The 14,208-nt window shown below is 47.2% G+C and overlaps 1 long non-coding RNA gene across 1 annotated transcript in view; it reads left to right on the top strand.

Annotated features, from left to right (window-relative positions):
* LOC144141941 (uncharacterized) overlaps window positions 1-14,208 on the top strand; it is a 138,314-nt gene that overhangs the window by 53,250 nt on the left and 70,856 nt on the right. The window contains exon 2 of the long non-coding RNA XR_013316764.1: window positions 9,489-9,536. This is a non-coding gene — a long non-coding RNA (uncharacterized LOC144141941). The remainder of the gene's footprint in view (window positions 1-9,488; window positions 9,537-14,208) is intronic.

The raw sequence follows: 14,208 nt of genomic DNA, 5'->3' as shown, positions 1-14,208 counted from the left end.
TGTAACGTGTCGAGTGCGCCGTCGATTCGGGGCATAGGATAGACGTCTTTTCAGGTTTTTTTGTTCAGCGCTAGGTAGTCCACGCAAACGCGCACTGCGCCATCTTTCTCACGGACCAGGACAATCGGTGAAGACCAAGAACTACACGAAGGCCGAACAACGTACCGTTAAAGCATGTCGTCCCCCTTTTCTCGAACGATTTTGCGTTCTGGCGATGAAACGTGGTAGGCACGACTGAGGACGATGCAAGAACCATCGGTTTCAATGCGATGAGTAGCTGCTGATGTTCGTCCAAGAGTTCGTCCAATGCCTGTCAAACAACCCCTCGTGCTTGTTAAGAAGGATGAGTAGGGATTTTTGATTTTCCTCGCTTAGCTCAGTGCTGATGGTGGATGTAAGGCTCGAAGACGCAATCGCTTGCCCAAGGCCATGCTGGAGTGTTGCTATAGGCAAAGCGCAAGATGGCCAACATCCTCGTTTAGAATAGAAGCAACCTTAGTGCCTTTGGGAAGCAGAATCGAATCAAAGGCAATGTTTAGTGTGGCGATGAAATCAGATCCCTGGAAAAAGCGGACGATGCACGGCGGTATTATAACTCCTTTGCAAGCAAAGTTCCAAACTCGTATAGGAAACAAATCTCCAACGGCGGTAATGTGACACGTTATGAAAAATATCGTTTCTTGGCCGGGACACAAGACGCATTCTTCGGCAGACACCAACCGCTGTACGGGAGCACCTGATGCACAGGCCAATCCTGTCTCGGTGAGGTGAATCGCAGGCTGGCGGAACCAAATTACCGCAGACGACGCTGATAAAAAGTCCAAACCCAAAATACTATCATCAAAACACAGAGTGAGCACTGCACTCTGATTGTAATGTAAGAACCCATCTATGGTAAACCGCACTGTGCAATATCCAGAAGGCCGAATCGCATCACCATTTGCCCCACACAAGAATGGCCCGGCGTATGGAGTTGTCACCTTCTTCAGACGTGAACATAACAGCGCACTAATAACTTACACCCTGGCCCCCTTATTAACAAGTGCCTCAACACTCAAAACATTCCACTTCCACCAATAATAGGTTCTATGGATGTTCAGAAGGAGTTCTGGTGCCTTCGAGCAATGCAGTTTCCCCTCCGAAAACCGCAGGCGGTAGTTTTTTGGAGGGTGGTGATTGGGAATTGAGGCAGGGCGAAGAGGGGACAGCGAGCGGCGGTAGGGCGAAGGCGATCTGAGTCTTGTTTGAGTATCACACTGAGAAAACCCAGGAGAATCCCGAGGCGGGGAAGAACGTCGAAAAAGAGGAAGGTATGTCCTTCTACGAGTACCACAAGCAAAGCGGGCGTCATCCCGCTCGACAGGAGCGTACCCTCGGCATTCATCCTGCTAGCATCTTCGGCAAAAGCGGGAAATGTGGCCCCGAATTCCACAGTAGTAGCAAACTGGGCGGTCCCGAGGGAAGAGCTGGCGGTAGGGGCGCAGGTGCGCGTAGTACGCCTGGGCACCTCAAGAGGGGGCAATGGCCGTCAAATGTCCGGGAGCAGTCGAAAGCGAGGTAATTCCACGAAGAAGGGGTGTTTTGAAGCGGCCTCTGAGTATGTCGTCACTTAAAGAGCAGGAAGAGTCGAATTAGCCGGTGGAAACGCCGTCAAGGATGTCAGTTCTTCCTTGATTAAATCCCGCAGCGGAGATGGGCTTGGTGGCAGTGATCGTTTGGGAGACACGATGCGTTACGGTTGCCTAGCTCTTCACAAATTATTGCGTTTATAAGAGCACGTAGATCTGTGTTCTCATCTAGACAAGCCGGCTCTGGCTGAAGGCGAATTGACTGCAACTGATGGAGGTGTTGGCTGGTATACCGCACATCACTGACTGTCAGGAGCTTCTTGATAGCGAGGGCGTAAATGCAAATGAAGCAATGCCCTTCAAGATGTGCCGCACCTTATCGGCCTCTGGCATGCTTTCGTCCACCCGTCGGCAGAGGGCAAGGACGACATCGATGAAAACCGAATATCGTTCGTCGGGGCGTTGGACACGAGAACCCAGATTTTTCTTGGCGCCATCGACGTGAGCAGACGGGGTGCCAAATGCTTTGCGCGGACACACTGTAACATCGGTCCAATTCTCAATGGTTGCCTCGTTGTTGACGTGCCATGTCTTTCTGACCCGGTCTAGGCAGAATGAAACATTGCGCAGTTTAAAAGCATTATCCCGCCGGTTAATTTGGCAGACTTGATTATACTGGTCCAGCTAATCTTCGACGTCTTCACCCCCGAGACCAGCGAAGAATGGCTGCTCACCCTTTTCCACCATTGCAATCCACCTTCGACGGCCATCACTCTTCCTTGGGCCGGACGCAGACCTTCGCGATAGCATTGGCACTGGCTATCATCCACCTTTGAAGCGGCGACCATACCGCGTTTCAGCCAAATAGCGTTCCGTGATCGAAACGCACGCTGATGAAATGCTTTCGCCTGGTGTCGTTAGCCCTTCTAACCGCCCGTAGGCTTCACCGGTCGTTCTTGTTGGCACGAAAGATGGATCTCTTCGTTTTAGTGTTGACTATCGACGACTGAACAAGATCACCCGCGAACACGTTTACCCGTTGCCACGCATCGACGACGCATTACATTTTCTGCAAGGCGCCGAGTTCTTCTCTTCCTTAGACCTTCACTCGGGTTACTGGCAGAGGCCGATGCGAGACGACGACCGCCCCAAGACTGCTTTTGCGACCTCCGATGGGTTATACATATTCAACGAGGTGCCGTTCGGGTTATATAATGCACCAGCCACTTTTGAGCGCATCATGGACGACATTCTGCGTGGCCTCAAGTAGAAAACACGTTTATGCTACTTGGATGACATCGTTGAATTTGCGCCTGATTTTAACACCCATCTCAGTCGCCTGTAGAGTTCTGCAGTGTGTTACTGACGCTGGGCTACAACTGAATGTTAAAAAGTGTCATTTTGCTGCCTGAAAACTGACGCTTTTTTGCCATGTCGTTTCAAAGGTTGGCGTTTTTCCCGACCCTACTAAACTCCAAGCAGTCGCCGACTTCCCGAAACCGACTACCGTGAAAGTACTGCGCAGTTTAGTCGGACTCTGCTCCTTCTTCCGACGCTTCGTGCCCAACTTTGCGTCCATCATTGCGCATCTAACGGAGTCGCTTAGCGGAAGTCACGACATGTCTACTTGGTCTGCTGCTTACGATGAAGCCTTTGTCCCCTCCGTCACCTCCCAATTTGTGTCATTTTGATCCTTCCGCGCCCACCGACATTCATACTGACGCCAGCGGTTTAGGCCTGGGAGCAGTGCTTGCCCAAAGGAAAGCAGGATTTGACGAGTACGTCGGCGCATATGCGAGCCCCACTGTTAGAAAGGCGAATATAATTACTCTGCAACAGAGAAAGAGTGCCTTCGCCATCGTGTGGGCAATGTAAAAGGTCCGACCTTACGTCTTCGGTCCAACCTTCGATGTAGTCCGATATCACCTTGCCCTTTGTTGGCTATTATCGCTGAAGGGTCCCTCTGGTCGGCTTACACGCTGGTACCTTCGCCTTCAGGAATATGACATCCGAGTGATGTATCGGTCTGGACTCAAGCACAGCGACACCGATGCTTTATCTCGTTCACCGTTATCCACTGATTTGTCCGGGATTACAGCCATTGATTGCATACAGCATACGAACCACTTGAAGACATGGCAGGGCAGCAACGCAAGGACCCTTGGATATCTTTGATTTTCGACCTGATTTGAAACCTACAGAACGTAGCACCTCGCGGGCACTGCGACGTCAGGCCGTGCATTTTTGCATTCGTGGCGGGCTTCTGTATCGCAAAAATTACCTCTCCGAAGGCCGCAACTGGTTGTTGGTGATCCCTCGTCACCTGCGCTCTAAAATCTGTGCCAAATCGACACGAATCCGCAATTCGCATATGCAGGAGTCTTTAGGACGTACCAGTTGTTGCATCTGTGCTACGTTTGGCTAGGAATGTGTGGCTCTGTAACGAAATTTATCAAATTATGCCGAGAAAGCCAGCGTCGCAAGTCTCCTCCGCAGTCACAAACCGCCCTGTTACAGCCTTACCCTGCCCCGCGCGCCCTTTCGACCGTTTCGGGATAGACTTATTCGGCCCACTGCCCCTGACTGCCGATGGCAACCGTTGTGTTATCGTCACCGTCGATTACCTTACGCGATAGGCTACGACCGCCGCACTAGCGGCTGCAACAGCTCGCGAAGTTGATACCTTCATATTGCACCATTTCATCCTGCATCATGGAGTGCCATGCGAACGTCTAAGTGACCGGGGCAGTGTCTTTTTGTCAGATGTGGTCAACAACATCAACATCACCCACCGCAGCACTACAGCCTACCATCCTCACACTAATGGGTTGACGGAGAGATTTACTACACCGTTGGCGACATGGTCGCCACCTGCGTGTCGTCTTACCGCTGGGATTGGAATGGAATTCTCCTCTTTTTGACTTACGCGTACAACACAGACGCAGACTACCACTGGTTTCTCTCCGTACTTCCTCCTCAATGGCCGTGAAGCATCCTGCCCTCTTGATACCATTCTACCGTACCGGCCCGAAGCTTCCTTATACACGCGTGTTTCACACCTCTGCACACACGCTAAGGAGTGTCATCAGCTTGCTCGCAATTTCACCTCGGAGGACCAATTCCCCCCCAAAACATTGGCGTGACGGTCACAACCCACAAGTGACTCTTGCTTCCTGTTCTCTCGTATGCATTTGGGTACCAGCCACTACCCCTGGACTTTCTAGCAAGCTCGTTTCGAAGTTGCATGGACCGTACCGCGTACTCGATGGAACCTCCCCCGTATATTACATTGTGGAGCCGCTCACTCCGTCGCCCTTCCTGCACTGCCACGGCCGCGAAACGGTACACGTGCATCGTCTCAAGCCTTACTTCGACCCTTCCTTCGTGACGTGATCCTAGGTCGCCAGGGTGGCTCCTTTCGCGGTGGGGGGTAAGTGTAGTGCGAAAGGCCTGCAAGTGGCGTGCAGGCACCATGCGAGCACTAACGAACAACAGATAAGGTACGCGGCGACAACAACCATTGGCATTGTCCTTGTGATTGGAGTACGCCCACTCAAGGCGATTGACCACTCAGACTGCACAGATGACGACAAGGCAACAGGGTGAGCCACCGCAGGGACACTGTCATCGACGTGAAGCTCGTGGAGTGCGCGAGACATTCTGCCAGCTGGACCACCGATCCGTTTGCCAATTCTGAGCGCCCATCTTACTTTCCGCTGACAAGGCAACAATCCCGCGATACAAAAAAATAATATATATAAATAAATAAATAAAATACATAAATGAGAAAATAAATAGGCTTGTTATGAAACTAATTTGCTTCGTTCCTAAATTTTATTGTACACATTATTGAACAATCGTGCTATGAATACACTTGTACTCATCCTGTTTGGAAACCGCAAATATAACGTCGTTTCTCCATAACCGAAATACCTGCAGTACTTCACCGATATTTCTTAAATTTGTCTGCCACTATATTGCTATTTTCGAACTGTGAACTTCATAAAGTACCCGTGCACGTGAGCTAGAAAACATTCTCAGAAACCTCAGAGGTTCAGCAAAAGGATGAATGTCGTGAAACTTTTGGAAGAAGTAATATCATCTCCTAAATAGTGGTCCTCTTGCGCCTGCCTTCTGGTTGTAAGAACAGACAAAGAATGCGCACTTGAATGCAGTCACTGGAGAAAAAAAGTACTTACAAAACAAGTGCAAGCAAAAATATACCTAAAACTTTTGTCTTGAATAACTAGGAAAACTAAGTAAATTATTGACCGGTGAACGCGTCAAGAGAGCGGCATATACCCACGTTATCCACAAAGTTCGACACTAAATATGCAAGGTCCGACGTTATGATACGTGCCGAAGTTAGCGATGGCAAATCAGAGCAGCCATGACTAAGTTATCTGGTGCAGCAAGGACGCCGTAAGGCTTGTCGAGACGAAAAAAAAAACGAATACGTCCCACCTTGTTTGTCACAGTTGACATTATTCAGTCAAAAATTGCGAAGTGGAATTTGTAAAGCGATTATTTATTCCTCTACCAGCAAATGATTCGTTCTGGCTGGCGGGACAAGGAACTCCGAACGCAGATAAGGAGGCGGAGGACGGTTTTCACTTCCGGAGCACAGTGTACATGGCGGGGCGATAGGGCGCTATTACCAAGCGTTCCCCGGTTGCAGCTGCCTGTACGCCCGGGCGGGAGCATTGGAGGGACGGCTTTGTCGTCTGCTATAGTGATGGGTGTTTTTGGCCTGTCCTGGCATGCTTCGCGTTCATTGAGCGTTTATTTTGCAAGGTTTGAACAACTTGTTGGACAGCACCTCCTCGTAAATCCTGACGCGACAAAAAAGGTGTCGTACGGCAAGCGTACGGTAAGGGTTGGTTTGCAGGGCGGGAGAACAAAATGTAGTGCCCACATAGAGACATCTGGCCGCTATAGAAACGCTACATTCACACGGCTTGCCACGATTGGGACTTCGTTTTCTAAATTGGTGGATACTAAGACGGTTGTGTTTTAACAAGTATTGAAAAAGGCGAAAAGAGCAACTGGTTTTGATCGATTGATTATAAAAGTTCGCTCAGCTTTCTCGCAATGCTCGAATTACTAAACAAACTAGAAGAAATCGGTATACATGGGAATCACAAAGTTCACATGTCGCATTGTTTTGGTGCTTGCACATCAAATCTTGCACCTCAGAATGGCTACGTTAGGCTGTACTACCCTTCGGTAGACGCTCCTTACCGTTGTTTCACTTCAGCCGCACGACTGGGCTAAAGCGGTGGTGTCGTGCTCCGCTCTAGCCCGGCCATGCCGGCACTCCTGCGTTCGCGACGCCGCCCCGCTAATTCCAGATAACAGCTGGCAGAATCTCTCGTTTCCATCTTTGTAGAGCCACGTCTACGAATTCAATTGACGTCTCATGGGCAATTCTTGTGGGTGTCGTTTAAACCTCCCCTTTCCATCCACCCTCACAGAATTGATTGTGGATTGCAGCCATGTTTTAAAACAACGTCGCGAGCGTTTTTTCGCATAGTTCGTATTGAACCAGAAACCTTCTGAGTTTGCTTGAGTCACGTTTTCAATCATGCCTAGTGGTCTTTTTCGCGTGTATAAGCCCGTCACACAGAGATTGATGAGATACTGCAGATATACCTTGTTTTATAACAATTGTCTTGTATTTGTAAGTCACACCTGAGTTTTTTTATTTCTCAGCTATAAATGCGTTGTTCATTTTGTCGTTATTAATGCGATGATAAAAAACAGGCATTAGAGAGCTGTGTGTCAACCGCGTTTTATTTATGCGGGCACGCTATAAGTAAGCAAACACGCATTACGTCACTCCCAATACCATGGCAGCAAAACACAGGTTAAAAACAGGTCATAATAAGCAATGAAACCCTGCTCAAGAAGCACCGACAGTTAAGTCTATTGAACTGCCTGTCATTGAAAGGCAATTACATATCTTGCAATTAAAATTTCGGGAAGGCAGGACAGCTGAAGAGTGTTTGCACCGCAATCAACGGTAGTTATTACCCTTACCAAAGGTTTCATAAATTCTCACATGCGGTGGTCCTAAGTATTACGAATATAGCTGTGCTCAAACAACGGTGCATAACCTCAAGTTTTAAAGTGATGCTGATGATGCCAGATGGTGAATGCTCTTATACAAATCGAACGTTATTCAGGCGGCTGATGAAGCGATATGCCCGCATATTTTTCTTGCGCGACAACATTACCATATACCTTTCAGTGTCTCATACACTGCAGCTCAGACAATTCAAACTTACCATCATTTCGAAACATTTTTCTCACATTTGGGTCAAAAACGCCGAAAAAAATACAACGGCCAAAATGAATGCTCAGAAATCCCTCGTTATAACGAAATCGCTTTACTCAAAATATAGCTTTATACGAATATTCTTGTGGCTCTAAACTAAACACAACCATTTCACGCAGTATTACTCGAAGCGCACAAAAAGCTGGACCCGCTTAGAGCGTAGTGGCTAGTGGAGGCATGGCCGAGCAGAGGCTACTCAGCGCCGAGTCAGGCTGTCAGCAAGGGGGGTCAACGCAAGCTGGTGTTTTCCCGGCGATTGCCTCGACCCTCTCATGCTCGATTCACCTCATCCGACTCGAGACAAACGATCCAAATGTGTAGTAGGGCCATTGAATTTTGTTCCAAGACATTGCTCAATGGTGTGGACGAAATGTTGCGTGAACACGGGCAATCGTTCCATAGAATCAGCCGGTAGGGTCGTCGGCAACAGGACACGAAAATACTCTTGTGTCGCAAACTTAACGGCTGCAGAGCTCGGTAAAAAAGTACCCAGAGAGAGAGAGAGAGAGAGAGGCAGAGAGAGAGAGAGATTGAGAATGCTCCAGAGACAAGGCTTGCTACACCAGATGGGGGGGTGACTACGTTGATGAGGGGTTAATATCAGACATTAGGGTTACAGCAGGAAGAAGACAAACATGAAACGTTGAACAATAGGACAAGAAAATCAAGAGAATGCTGCCATCAGATTCTGGACATAAAATTACTATTGAAAAATGAAGTGTTTTTGGAAATTCTGAAACAAAATGAAAAGTAAACGACGGGCAAAAAATGAGTAAGAACACCATCAAACTAAAAATAAATAGATGAACGCCACAGTGCGAAAGATGACATAGTGTGACACACTTGCTCTGACGGTGATCTAGGGAGATTTGCCAACCCCTAGTGCAAAACCGCTCAGATTTTGTGATGGCGGTGTGTACCCAGAACGAGCGGTTAATCGTTTTTTACCTCAACAAGCACAACCTCAAATTCTAGCAACTGCGTTTGCGGCGCTTTCCAGCGCGAAACTCTGGTAACATTCTGTTACGCCTGTGCGTCCAGTTTAAAGGTGGCCTCTGGCTCTGACACTTTTTTGGGCGGCGACCGCAGCGTTATGCAATGCTTGGAAAATTCGAGCAGGGGTGCCTCGCTCCCTCCAGGAACTTGAAATAGATAAAGCTGCATGCATTTTGTGGACCTGTATAAATCTTTCATTCACTGATAACATTATGCTTTTTTCCCCCACAGCGGTGGCGCAATTAAAGCTCAAATGCTTAAGACTTTCTCAAGTTGACCCTAATATCGAAACACTACTGATAACAAAATTTTTGGCCGTCCCGCTGACTTTGCCATATCGAGGGATTACTGTATCTATACGAGGCGTGATAGAAACCATTTAGAGTTAGTAGTGGATCAGTTATATTGTAAGCCAAAAGACTTACCGAAAACATAATAGAGGATCATTGAAAAAAGAGAAATGACGACCGGAAAAGGTATAAATTTTTGGGGCATCAAATGAGCACACTCTCAACGCCATTAAAAGTTTCCAAACACGTGCGAATGTATAGTGTTTTACGTGTTTTTGTACTGTCTCTGTTTTTCAGTAGCGGTTTGTCACGGCGTGATAGCCGAAGTGGCAACAATGAAAAAAGGTAAGCGTACCCATCCCCGACAATAATGTACATGTAGAAATTTGTAGAACATGTAGAACGAATCCACTCTCGCAGCTTCTACAAGTCAACTGCGGAAAACGACCGGTATTCTTCCTGCCCGTGGCGTATAAAATTTGCCGGTTACGATTTCGTACTATTTATTGTTGGGATGAGTACGACAGTCTAAAATTGTTGTCGTGAGTTTTACTTACAGGGCACTATGCGTAGAATGGGTCGTTAGTTGATAATAACACCAATTTGGTGCTTGAGTCAATTTCTGGCAATGGGGTATTTGAGAATGCCAGAAGAGAGCCACTGTGTAAAAAGGGGTATATGTATGGACGGCACTTGCTCTAAAGTTCTTACTGGTATTATGGCCACAAATGGCTTTATGTTGTGATATATTACAGACACGTTTAAAGCAAGCTTGAAGGGATAGAGGGAGTATTGGCATTTGTATATTAAACTGAACTACAATGTTTACCAGTTCATTAGCGACGTCTATGTCAGAAAGGTGTCGTCCTAATAAATACGTCCTATTTGTTTTTTCCCGCGACCCGCCGAAAGATGCACAACCTCATCAACAACGAACACTCAAGTAATACTATTTAAACATTGTTAACACTATCTTAGTACTTTGTGAAAGCGGTGATACACCTGCAGCATGAAATAAATTTATAGAATGCTCAAATAAGGCCACAGACCGAGGATCTAGGTTCACATGGCACTTTATAGCTGCTTTCTCAGCATGGTCTTCGGTGTTTTTATTTGAGCCCCCGGTGCTTGATCTCGCATGGCATGCACTGACATCATGATAACGCAAGAAGATTTTGTTTGAAGGTGTTATTTATTTGCGTGTGTAAAGTAACGACACTATCGGCTATTTTCCAGAGCGACAACACGAAAATGGTTTCAGCAGTTTATTATGAGATAGAGAATATGGTTTGTTCTGTAGTCGGTCAGATCATGTCGTTCTGGTGGCCGTAGGCGTTATTATTGCGGCGACGTCACTACCTCGGGTAGTCTATGTATTTTGCAGGTTTAGATAGGGACAATGCAGATCCTCCTCCCGCTGCTCACTGGAGGTAAATACGAGAAAGTTTTGTGGAGGCGGGCTCACATTGTGTAACATCGAGGGGGTACGGTGACGCATACCGGGCAGTCAAAGTTGGGGTGTACTGAAGGGTTTATGTGTTTTACGTTCGCGGGTTAGGTAAGACGTTTTTTGCAGGTGACCCTCGACGTGTTCATTCTTGTCCGTTATTTTGTTCAATGCCGGATGGTAGAGCTCGCAGGGAGGTAGTAAAGTTGTGTAATATAATTCTGACTCCATTGTACCCCTTGAAGGCCTGGGTTCGTGGTTTGCAACCTTTGTATTGTTCTTAGCGTTCGTCATTTGCGTAATATCCAGAATGCATCCGTGTATAGACCCATGTGAGGAGGCGCTGTCGCTCCGCCTAAAAATGATCCAGGGGAAGCACTCTTGCTGATTTCGACTGAGAGCGCGCTCGCGAAGCAGACGAGAGGGAAGGAAGAGGAGGGGACTAAGCGGCCACATACGGGGCAAGGGAGAAAGGAGGAACCGCTAAGACCGGAAAGTTCTCCGCTTGATGTCAACGGTGAGTGGACCTCGATGCCAGCACCACACGATCCTCCAAGCCTTCTGGATTTCCAACGCCATCTCGTCAGCGTCCGCTGAAGTGACCTCTCTTTGTCCGACGAACGCCAGGGCGGAACGAAGCTTAATCTCTCGGCCTTGACCGTGCCAACGACAAAGATACTGGGCCAGCTTGCTGACGCAATTGACCCCGCACGAGAGGGGAAATACTTGTGACCGTAATTTTTTCTATACGACCCTCATCGGAAAACTCAGTGGCGCTGGAGCTCCGCTCCTAGCGTTTCCTGAATATGGGATTACCTAACGCTGAAACACGCCGGACGCCGAAACGCTGGAGCGCGCCGGACCCTGCAATACATCGGATGCGGACACTTGTGGCTCCGGCACACGCCTTAAGGCAACGCTCAAGCCTACCGGACACCACGCCATCTCCAGCGGATAGCGTGGCCGATGCTTGCGCTAAGCTTTTTTTCTTTAATAGCCGTGTAATTTCAAACTCGCACAGCTGTTAACAGGAAAATTAGGAGCCCTGCCTTCACGGAAACTTAAGTAGCGCTACAAAATTTGGCAACGCTCATATGGGCACTTTTAAGCTGATTTTGCCCTTCTCACTGCATTGAGTTCCGTCAACAACGCTTCATTCCATTATTAAGTTCCGTCAATGACGCTCCATCGGCTTTGGAAAGCAAAGTTATTCTCCTGGGTAGAAAAAAAATTATTAAACGAGCGTCGACAATAGCCGTTTCCAAAAATTTGTCCTTATATTTCTTCAGGTCTATAAAACACAAGTAAACAAATATTTCTTGAACCTGAATTATTTAAAAAGCAGAACGCGAGGGCAATAAAATATTAAGTCAATCGTTAGCTGGATTTCTTGCCTTGGTGAAACTGGACCCGTTGATAATGCATTCGTACAGCAAGGCAAAGAAGGGAATCCTGTGGCGAAAAGCGCACGTCTTTGTGGTGCACCACTATCTCGAAGAGTATGCGCGCAGGACACCCACCAAACTCACCCCGGGGTCACTGCTATTTCAGTCGATTGTCGAAGAAAACTGCACGTGTTCAGAATCACTCTGCCAGCGAGATTCGTCGTATTCACCCGCATCAAAGTGCCAATTATCCTAGGCACCGCGGTTTGTCGTTGATAGACGACTCCTCACTTCGAGATGCTTGGAATCCGTACCACTGTTTTTGCTTTTATCACACCTTTCGTAGTTTTATATGTTGCACTTACCAGAGACATACGATGCACGTTTTTGCAAAAAAGGTACGCGTAACTTCAAGTAGGCACAGCGCAGATATGAAATGTTGACGAGCAACCGAGCAGCCACCGCCAAATTTTGACCGAAAGATGAAAAGCAGGAGGGAACGAAGTCTTTCCCGACCGATCATAAGAACTTGTTCCACTGCCCCTCCTGACCCTTCTAATTTCTTGGTATTATGGGCTCCCCCGCCCAGCGAGTGCTGTCGAGTAACAGGCCTTCGGAAGTGATGGTGCATCCACGGATTTTCTCAGGAATAGCCACGCTAAAGCGTTGGCGTGCGTTTTCTTTCTTTTTATGTTTATTCTTTTTTTATTACGTCTTGGTACTGCAATAGGTTCCCTGGCGCCATTTTGTTTTCTTTTCACACAGGTAGCGGACTGGTTAGCTGGTTTTAAAATCTTTTTTTCACTAATCAAGCTTGATTGGATACATGGTTTGCGTTAAAATGAAAAGATTGCTCACTAGAAAAAAAAAGTGAAACTGCTTGCAGATTGAGACAGCAGGGCTTTCAAAGACACCCCAAAACACATGCCAAAACATGAACTGCAACAATTACACGACGTCTTCAAAAATCAAGTTTTGCTTGTCCTTTCTGCTTCAGTTTTGCGGATCGCTACACTTATTGCCTGATTCGTTTAGCAAAGCTTGTCCACGGTACAATATATGCAACTGAAGTTCACTCAAACAACCTAAGAAATTTTCGAAGTTCTTTATTTATCCACCTGTTTGGTTAGCCGGCTACGCTTAGATGTTCCAACATAACCGTGATTTGTGCAAAATTGCCTTGTTAATTGCAAATTTTTAGCGAAAATGTTTTTCAAACGCGGCAGGAATGCTACTAGCAGCGATACAAGAAACTTTTATTACGCCAAACGCTTGCAATGCAATTAAACGAGATGATCGTCACTCATGCATAGCATTCTTTACGTATAAATAAAGCTAAAAAAGTGGGATTTTGCGGAACCGAACAGGCCGCAAACACTAAGTTTCGGAGTACCTGCGTAGATCACGGCGCTGTACTACAACCGGTCGACCGCGTAACCGGCGCACGGCGCCATGAGACCGTGTAATAATCCTGTCCGTGCTATCCAGTTCTCCCTGACTGAAGACCAGTATGTAGAGGCAATGACCCAGTGTTTTTGAAGCTTTCCAGCGACCTCCTCACGTTGCTGTCGTCCAGCTAGACGTTTTCCACAGTTTTCATTCTTTCCAGCGTATTCCATCGCTCTCCTTATGCTGGAAAACGCGGGGTTTTCTGACAGGGACTGTAATAATGAATTCGGTGCAACTTTTTTGCAACTTCTACAGTTACATATATTTGGCCTGTGTCAGAAGTAACCAGCCTCTCGTCCTACTCATCCTGGTCAGATTACATCAACCACAGTGAGAACGTGCTTCACAGTCTGGTTTAACAGGGACATAGGCGGATTTTGACGCAACAATTTATAACTTATTTTAAATTGACACCGGGAGCGCGATTTCACGATGCTACTTTCAATGTTAGATTATTGCGGTTGGGGTGAGTTGCAGTGGCATTGCTAAGGATATAGGGGCCCGAACGTGGGACAGGTGGCGCTGCTCTCGCCGTTCAACAGCGCCACCTGCGGAAGAAAATCGCAAAAACTGTGTGAATGTGGAGCACGCGTGTTTCCATGTTGTTTAAAAGTGCAACCGCTCGTTACCCTGATAACGGTAGTCATATGACACACACACATGTTTTGTCAGAAATTATGTGCTGGCGACGCTTCTTCATTTTAATAATTACATATTTAATCTTAACTATTACTTA

This window comes from Haemaphysalis longicornis, unplaced genomic scaffold (genome assembly GCF_048455015.1).
Source record: "Haemaphysalis longicornis isolate Haplotype H1 unplaced genomic scaffold, Haemaphysalis longicornis Haplotype H1 scaffold_6, whole genome shotgun sequence".
Classification (NCBI taxonomy): Eukaryota; Metazoa; Arthropoda; class Arachnida; order Ixodida; family Ixodidae; genus Haemaphysalis; species Haemaphysalis longicornis.
This window is presented reverse-complemented; position numbering and strand designations above follow the sequence as displayed.